Genomic DNA, 6,522 nt, shown 5'->3' with positions numbered 1-6,522 from the left:
AAAAAAAAGACATAAACCCAAATATAGTGCAACACGTAGGACACTCATTGTAGCCATGTAAAAAGGCTTGGGAGCAGAGTGGCAAGTACAGAGAAGACAGAAAGAGAGAGTATCCAATCTCGCTTCAAAACACTTCACGGGCCTCGGGTGGTGAGGAGGTCTGCTGCGGGTGAAGGCCGGTGGCACATTGGGAGAAGTTAATCAAAATGAACAGTGAATGCTCGCTGGATGTGTCAAGGTCACTCCCAGCCACACATGAAGTACAAGTTGTGTGTGGACTGCACTGTATGTGTGTGTGTGTGTGTGTGTGTGTGTTTGTGTGTGGATCTGAGAGAGATAAGAGAATGAAAGCTTACATGTGTGCGAGAGAGCGCTCAGAAAATAACGGTACACAGCAAATGGAGAGTAAATTAGGCCCAGAGGACCGTCAGTACACGGCCGGTTTCACTTGCTATCAGCCTGTTGCTGCACGTGTCCACATGTAGCCAGCAGGCCTGTGCGCAGTCATCTTTAAATTGGGCTAACAACTTTGTATGGCACTGTTAATGTGGACGATCAATCATCTCCTGGGTCTGATAATTACACTCATGCCTCAAAATGGATTGAATAATCTCCATACACATCAGGCCTGTGACTACAACATCCAGCACATTATTTTTTCTTTTTCACTGAATTTTTACTCACCATACAAGAGAGACAGTGAACACACTGTAAGAAAGCAAAGGCTGGGCAGAGCGATGCATACTGTTTGTTACTAGAATATTGTGCACCTCACAGACTAATGTGGGCTGAATAAAATAAATAATAAAAACACTGTCAGCTGGTTGACGGCCTGTGTGGTTATTAGAGGCGATACAAGAAATGATTTCTTTGGCCCTTACACTAGCTGCTGTAGGGGCTGCAGCTTCCCCTCGGTGACCAGACAACCACTTTTAAATAATCTCTGATTATTATAGTTTCTGTTAAAGTGCTTGAGGATGTGCTTGTGTATTCTGTTGTAGTTCAAGTACGAAAAATACGATAAATCTGAAGGGTACAAATACTGGTGTTCTGCCTTTGCATCCCGATATGACTGTGTGCATTCACCTCAGCTAAAAGTTTAGTGGAGCAACTGGTAAAACTGGTTAAAGTTAAAAGAGCTATTTGTGAGTTTTTTTTGCCGCCGAATGTTGTTTCTTGTCAGGAGCGGGTGGTGGTGATAGTTGCTTTGACGAGAGCTACGGCCATCGATACGCTTTCAACACTGCAGGGCAGACTGGACGCTACAGTGAGTCACTATTGGAAAGTGACGAGATGAGCCGGAGCTAGCTGGTTAGCATGCTAGCTTCAGTATAAGAAAAGTTGAGATAGAGACAAGAGTTAACACTGTTGTTTGTTTCCACCTCTGGAGACAGACTGGTAAGTAAACAGCCATTAATGCTAACGATAGCTATGTAGCAAAAGCAAAACTTATAAATAGCTCCTTTAATGTAAAAAACGTAAAGTTGGAGTCGACAACACCATCATCTACCTGGTTCAACAAGCCTGTTCTCACCTGGAGGAAGCAGGTAGAACTGTGAGAATCATGTTCTTTGAACTCTCTAGTGCCTTTAACACAATCCAGCCCTAAAACATGCAGGCAGTTCATGCAACTGTGGAGATGTGTCTGAACGGGTGCTCAGCAACACAGGAGCACCGCAGGGTGGGGGGGACTGTCCTCTCACCTTTCCTCTTCACCTTGTACACCTCTGACTTTCAGTATAAATTTTGAGTCCTGACATCTGCAGCAGAGGTTTTCAGTAGTGGGGTGCATCAGTGGACAACACTGAGGCTCTGCTTCTCTGCTGCAGTTTGGTGGAGCAGCAGCAGCATCAGAGCCGGAGACGCCCAGAAAGTGAACAAAGCGATGAGGAAGGCTGGCTCTGCGCCGGGGACACTGGAGCCCTTGGAGTTGGTTACGGAGAACATCTTGCATCCCCTCCACCACCTGCTGGTCAAACAGCAGAGCACTTCCACTGAGAGACTTCTTCAGCTCTGCTGTGACAAGGAACACAACAGGAAGTTGTTCATGCCAACCCTGTGTACAATGAATCTCCTCTGTGTTGGGAGAAGAGCCTCTGTGACAGTAGTTTGTCCTTGTAAAGGCTCACCTTTAGACCTTTTATCTATCTATCTATCTATCTATCTATCTATCTATCTATCTATCTATCTATCTATCTATTTATACTGGAAATAGTCCAAAACCAACCAAAAATGGGCTCTATGAAAAAAAGGCACACAGCATCCAGCAGTGAGAGTGAGGCATTACAGTATATAGTTTCTACATCCACAGGCAGACTTATGCAGAAGTTTTTCTTACACTCCCTGGTGGATTTTAAATTCAGTGTTTTTTGTATTTGTTGAAATGGGATCTCGGGGCACGAAGGAGAAAGCAGCGATCTGGCGTTTTCCTGCCAATCCAGCAGTCCACTGCCCGCCCACTCAGAGCGGGTCGACAGCTCATCGCACTTGTGTTCCATAATATTTTTTGGCTACTTCATTTGGTGAAGTCACACAAGATATAAACCTCTCTGAAATCACAGCGAAACCCTCTTTGCAATTGAGTTTAAAAATCCTCAACCAGTCCGGCTCACATGTGATCACACCGACAAGTTGTAAGAGAATGATTATTACCAGTTCATAACGGGCCTTTCCTTCACTCTCTTTGCAACCATCTGAATGTAGCAGGTATCTGTTCCATCTATAGTCTCTAACTCTGGTGTTGCTAGACACTGTAAAGCCACAATAATACACAGCAGATCTGGTGTTAAACCTAAGACTGTTGCAAAACAACCTCAAAAACCTCCTTTTGATGTTGGGCAGCAGCTGCACGCATCAACCACTTACCTAAAGTTTTAACTGAAGCTCCATATTTTTAATTACAATTCAGGTAGAGTTGTTGCTGTGATGAGCAACATGATCCTGAAAAATCCAAATTTATTTGTTGTTCATTACCAGGAATTATATCAGCTTTATGTTGCAATATGAAGAACAAATTTATTCTCAGAATATGAGCATTTACTTTTGCCTGTAATAACAACATTAGGTCAAAACCGTTTTCATTTTGAAAGAGGAACGGCCAATGGAGACCGATGGTGGAAATGTGATCACTCAGTCAGTCAGTCAACCAGACAGCAACATTCATGATTTTAGAGCTGGCCCTGCTGTCGTGGTCCAGCCAAAAAAAGAAGCCAAATTAAGGCATCATTTCCATTCTCCTTGCATTATATATATGGCACTATGTAATATTATTTTCACCTTAAGTTGTTTATTCTTAACATTTATACGTGCAGATACATTTCCAAGACGAAACTTCCCAACAAAAACATGTTCCTGTACGCATGTCTGTGTAAAAACTAAAGTGGGGATAGAGTGTCTCTGATTGTTTTTTCGAGTTCCTTTGGGGTGCATTAGCATGAGGAGTTTTACATACATTAATTATTTTTCTTACACATACATTGTTGTTATTCTACATTATGTCCTTGTATTGCTACAAAAAAAACCAAACTGTGTGCACGGGAGATTATCCCGCTGTCCTCGTAACATTTACTTTGGGCTGTTATTTTGAGGATTTAATTAGAGTTGTGTGGAAGAAGAATCAGACTGTATTCATTCACTTATTAATTGATTGGAAGGCGCACATCAGATAAAAATATTTTTACAAGGTCGGCCTTTTTTGTATTTTAAATACCCCAAAGAGCTTTTAAACATGAGAAATGACCAGACTGAAGTTCATTTTCTCCCTGTTCAATCGGCTGATAATGTTATCTGTGCAAAACCATGCATCAGTTGCAGTTTCAGTTTTGCAAAATTAAAATGCTGGTCGTACAATCTGTATCCTTCATATGACCTGAGGGAGACAGCGACATGTCCTCTGTAGAAACAAGGATTCACTTTAGTATGTAAGAAAGCGTGAAGGGTCAATACCAGAAAGAGAAGAGGAAAATGTAGCCCAACTTTTTTCAGCTGGATAAAAGTTCTCAAATGTTGCCTGGGGCGTTTATTTACCTCAGCTACAGAGAACCAGGTGTTTAGAAGAAATAGGCTGTTATTTGCAGTTTCCTTAGTTTTTACAGGTATATTATGTTATTTTAGCTGGACAGTTATTTCCCATTTCTCATCTGTTTGCATTTGACTTCTTATTGATGCCTTTTTAATTGATACAAACTCGTCCTCTTGTTATCTTGATTACAGTGGCCCTGAGAGCTCAACGCACTGCAACTTCAGAGAACACATCCAGAAAACATCCTCATCAACACATCAACACTGCAAATAATCAAAACACAACTGAAGAAGTTCGGCGGACACTAAAGTGTAGTCCTAACCGCAGCGGTCGTAGTCCTGAGGCTGCACATCATTCACTCTCTCTCTCTCGCTCCCTGACCTTCTTGTCTCTCTGTCACTGTTGGAATAAAGGTAAGAAATAACTTTGAAAAAAAAGGCGATGACCCTGTTTTGGTTGTGTTGTCAGTATTTGCAGTATTTCAAGAAGAAATTTAATGGGTTTCCAAAATATCAGCAAGACGAAAAGAGAAAAGGAGGGTCGGTTGCTAGGTAACAGACATAAAAGTTAATCATGTAAATGATAAACGAAAATGTTGGATTGAGTATTTAGGATTTCCTAACCTGAGATAACATAGGATGGAGTAAGATGAGATGGGATTCCTAAAGTTAGTTAAGATTTGCTTCTGTAATATCAAATTGGGAAAATCCTCTTTTACTCTTCCTGTCTCAACTTAAGACTCAAGACAGGAAATTGCTGTAATGTGGACTCTGATCTTTATGCCACATCAACTCCTGAGTCAACAACAGTTACATTTCTGTAGTAGCAGCCTGTAGAAATGTACTTTATTGCAGGACCATTAAACTGATCTCTACACAGTCTTCTGCATACCGCCGGCAAAATCTGCCCCAGATGTCACCAAATGTCTTGGTTGTTAATGTATTATTGGGCTGCTAAACAAGCACTTAGGGTTTGGAGTCCATTTATTGAACTGCCCTAAATAAATGGCTGAATTATCACACCAATAAAAAATATGTTTCTGCCTCACAGACTCTCATATTGTGATTGTTACTGATGCGGTCTTTCTTCATAATCCACCCCTTGATTCCTAAGAATCCCTCTCTTTGCGCCCTGATCAGAGCATAAAATTGTAGTAAAATGTAATTCAAATAAGTAATCATGTCAAACATCTGTCACTGCAGCGTGGAGGAGTGTGTCTTCCAACAGACTGAGAAAAACCGAGAAAGAAAAACCATGGTTGCTCTCACGTGCGTTTATGATGAGCGTGGTTGAGCTGTCAGTTAGGGAGTTTAGGATAACGGTATCTCTAAGCTTATAAAAACACTAAGGTGTTGGATTGCCACATTATAAGGGCTCCTCCCTAATTTCACGAGCAAAGCAGAAACAGTGCAATCACCGCAGAGCAGATACACCACAAACCGGTTTTAAGCCTCTATCGTCATGCAGCAGGACACGTCTTCATCTGCATTCTCTTTCTCACAGCAGTTAGACCGGAGAGGAAAACTGTCAAGACATCTTTTTTTCCCCCGTCTTTTACTTTCTCTCTTCACATCTTCTTTCCCATCCCAACCCCATGTCTCCTCCCTGCCTCCACATTTAAATCAGACGCTTCAGCAGCGAGCGGCAGCTGGTGCTTCAGTTAGTTCTGTCTATAACTGTAGGCAGAGACGAGAGCAGCCGCTGCATCAGGGATGGATTACAACTTTTAATTTCTTTGATAAAGTTGCAGTGAAAGACAGTAGAGCTGCAGCTTCTGGGCTCTTGTAATACCACTGTGTGCCCATTAAATAAAACCCTTAAATAAAACCCTTTTGCTCTGTTACACCCTCAAAACCTTTAAACGTAAAATGGTACATCAGATTCATATGGCAGAAGCTTTTTCTCCAAAGTGACTTACATTCTTTCTATACTCAAACATCAGGAGAAATTTGGGCTTCAGCTGATTTCACTTCAAAATGAGGGCAGTTAAGCCAGGGTTCAAACCAACCAAATAATGGCCGACACTCTCTAGGAGCTCAGCTACAGCCCCATTCACACTAGAGGGTTACATGGGAGTGGATTTTCACTCCTGTCACGTCCCAATCCCGTGTTTTCACATCATTTCTGTAAGGGATTCTGACTCCATTGTTGGCAATGGTGTTTTCTTTTAATTTTTTTTATAGTGTTTCCCATATTACAAAAATACACTGTATATATAAACATAACTGTATATGTACATACCCTCAGCACCCAAACTTTCCTCGCCGGTGTTTCAGGTCTTCATGAGTAGATGGATTTAAATCAAATCGTTTAGATGTAATTTGGTCACTCTATAGTGGGCGGGGCTTAGGAAACAGCAACACAAAATTACGAACAATCCAAGGATATGATTGAAAGATAAGGATTGATAAAGGTTTAAATCTCGTTGCCATAGTGTGATACGACAGCTTCACGTTTTTTGAAGTATTTAGAAATGAAGGAACTTTAGGGAAACCTGTAAA

Source organism: Seriola lalandi, unplaced genomic scaffold (genome assembly GCF_002814215.2).
Source record: "Seriola lalandi dorsalis isolate HSWRI2012SDOR001 ecotype SW California unplaced genomic scaffold, Sedor1 jcf7180002054824, whole genome shotgun sequence".
NCBI lineage: Eukaryota > Metazoa > Chordata > Actinopteri > Carangiformes > Carangidae > Seriola > Seriola lalandi.
Note: the sequence above shows the minus strand (reverse complement) of the source record.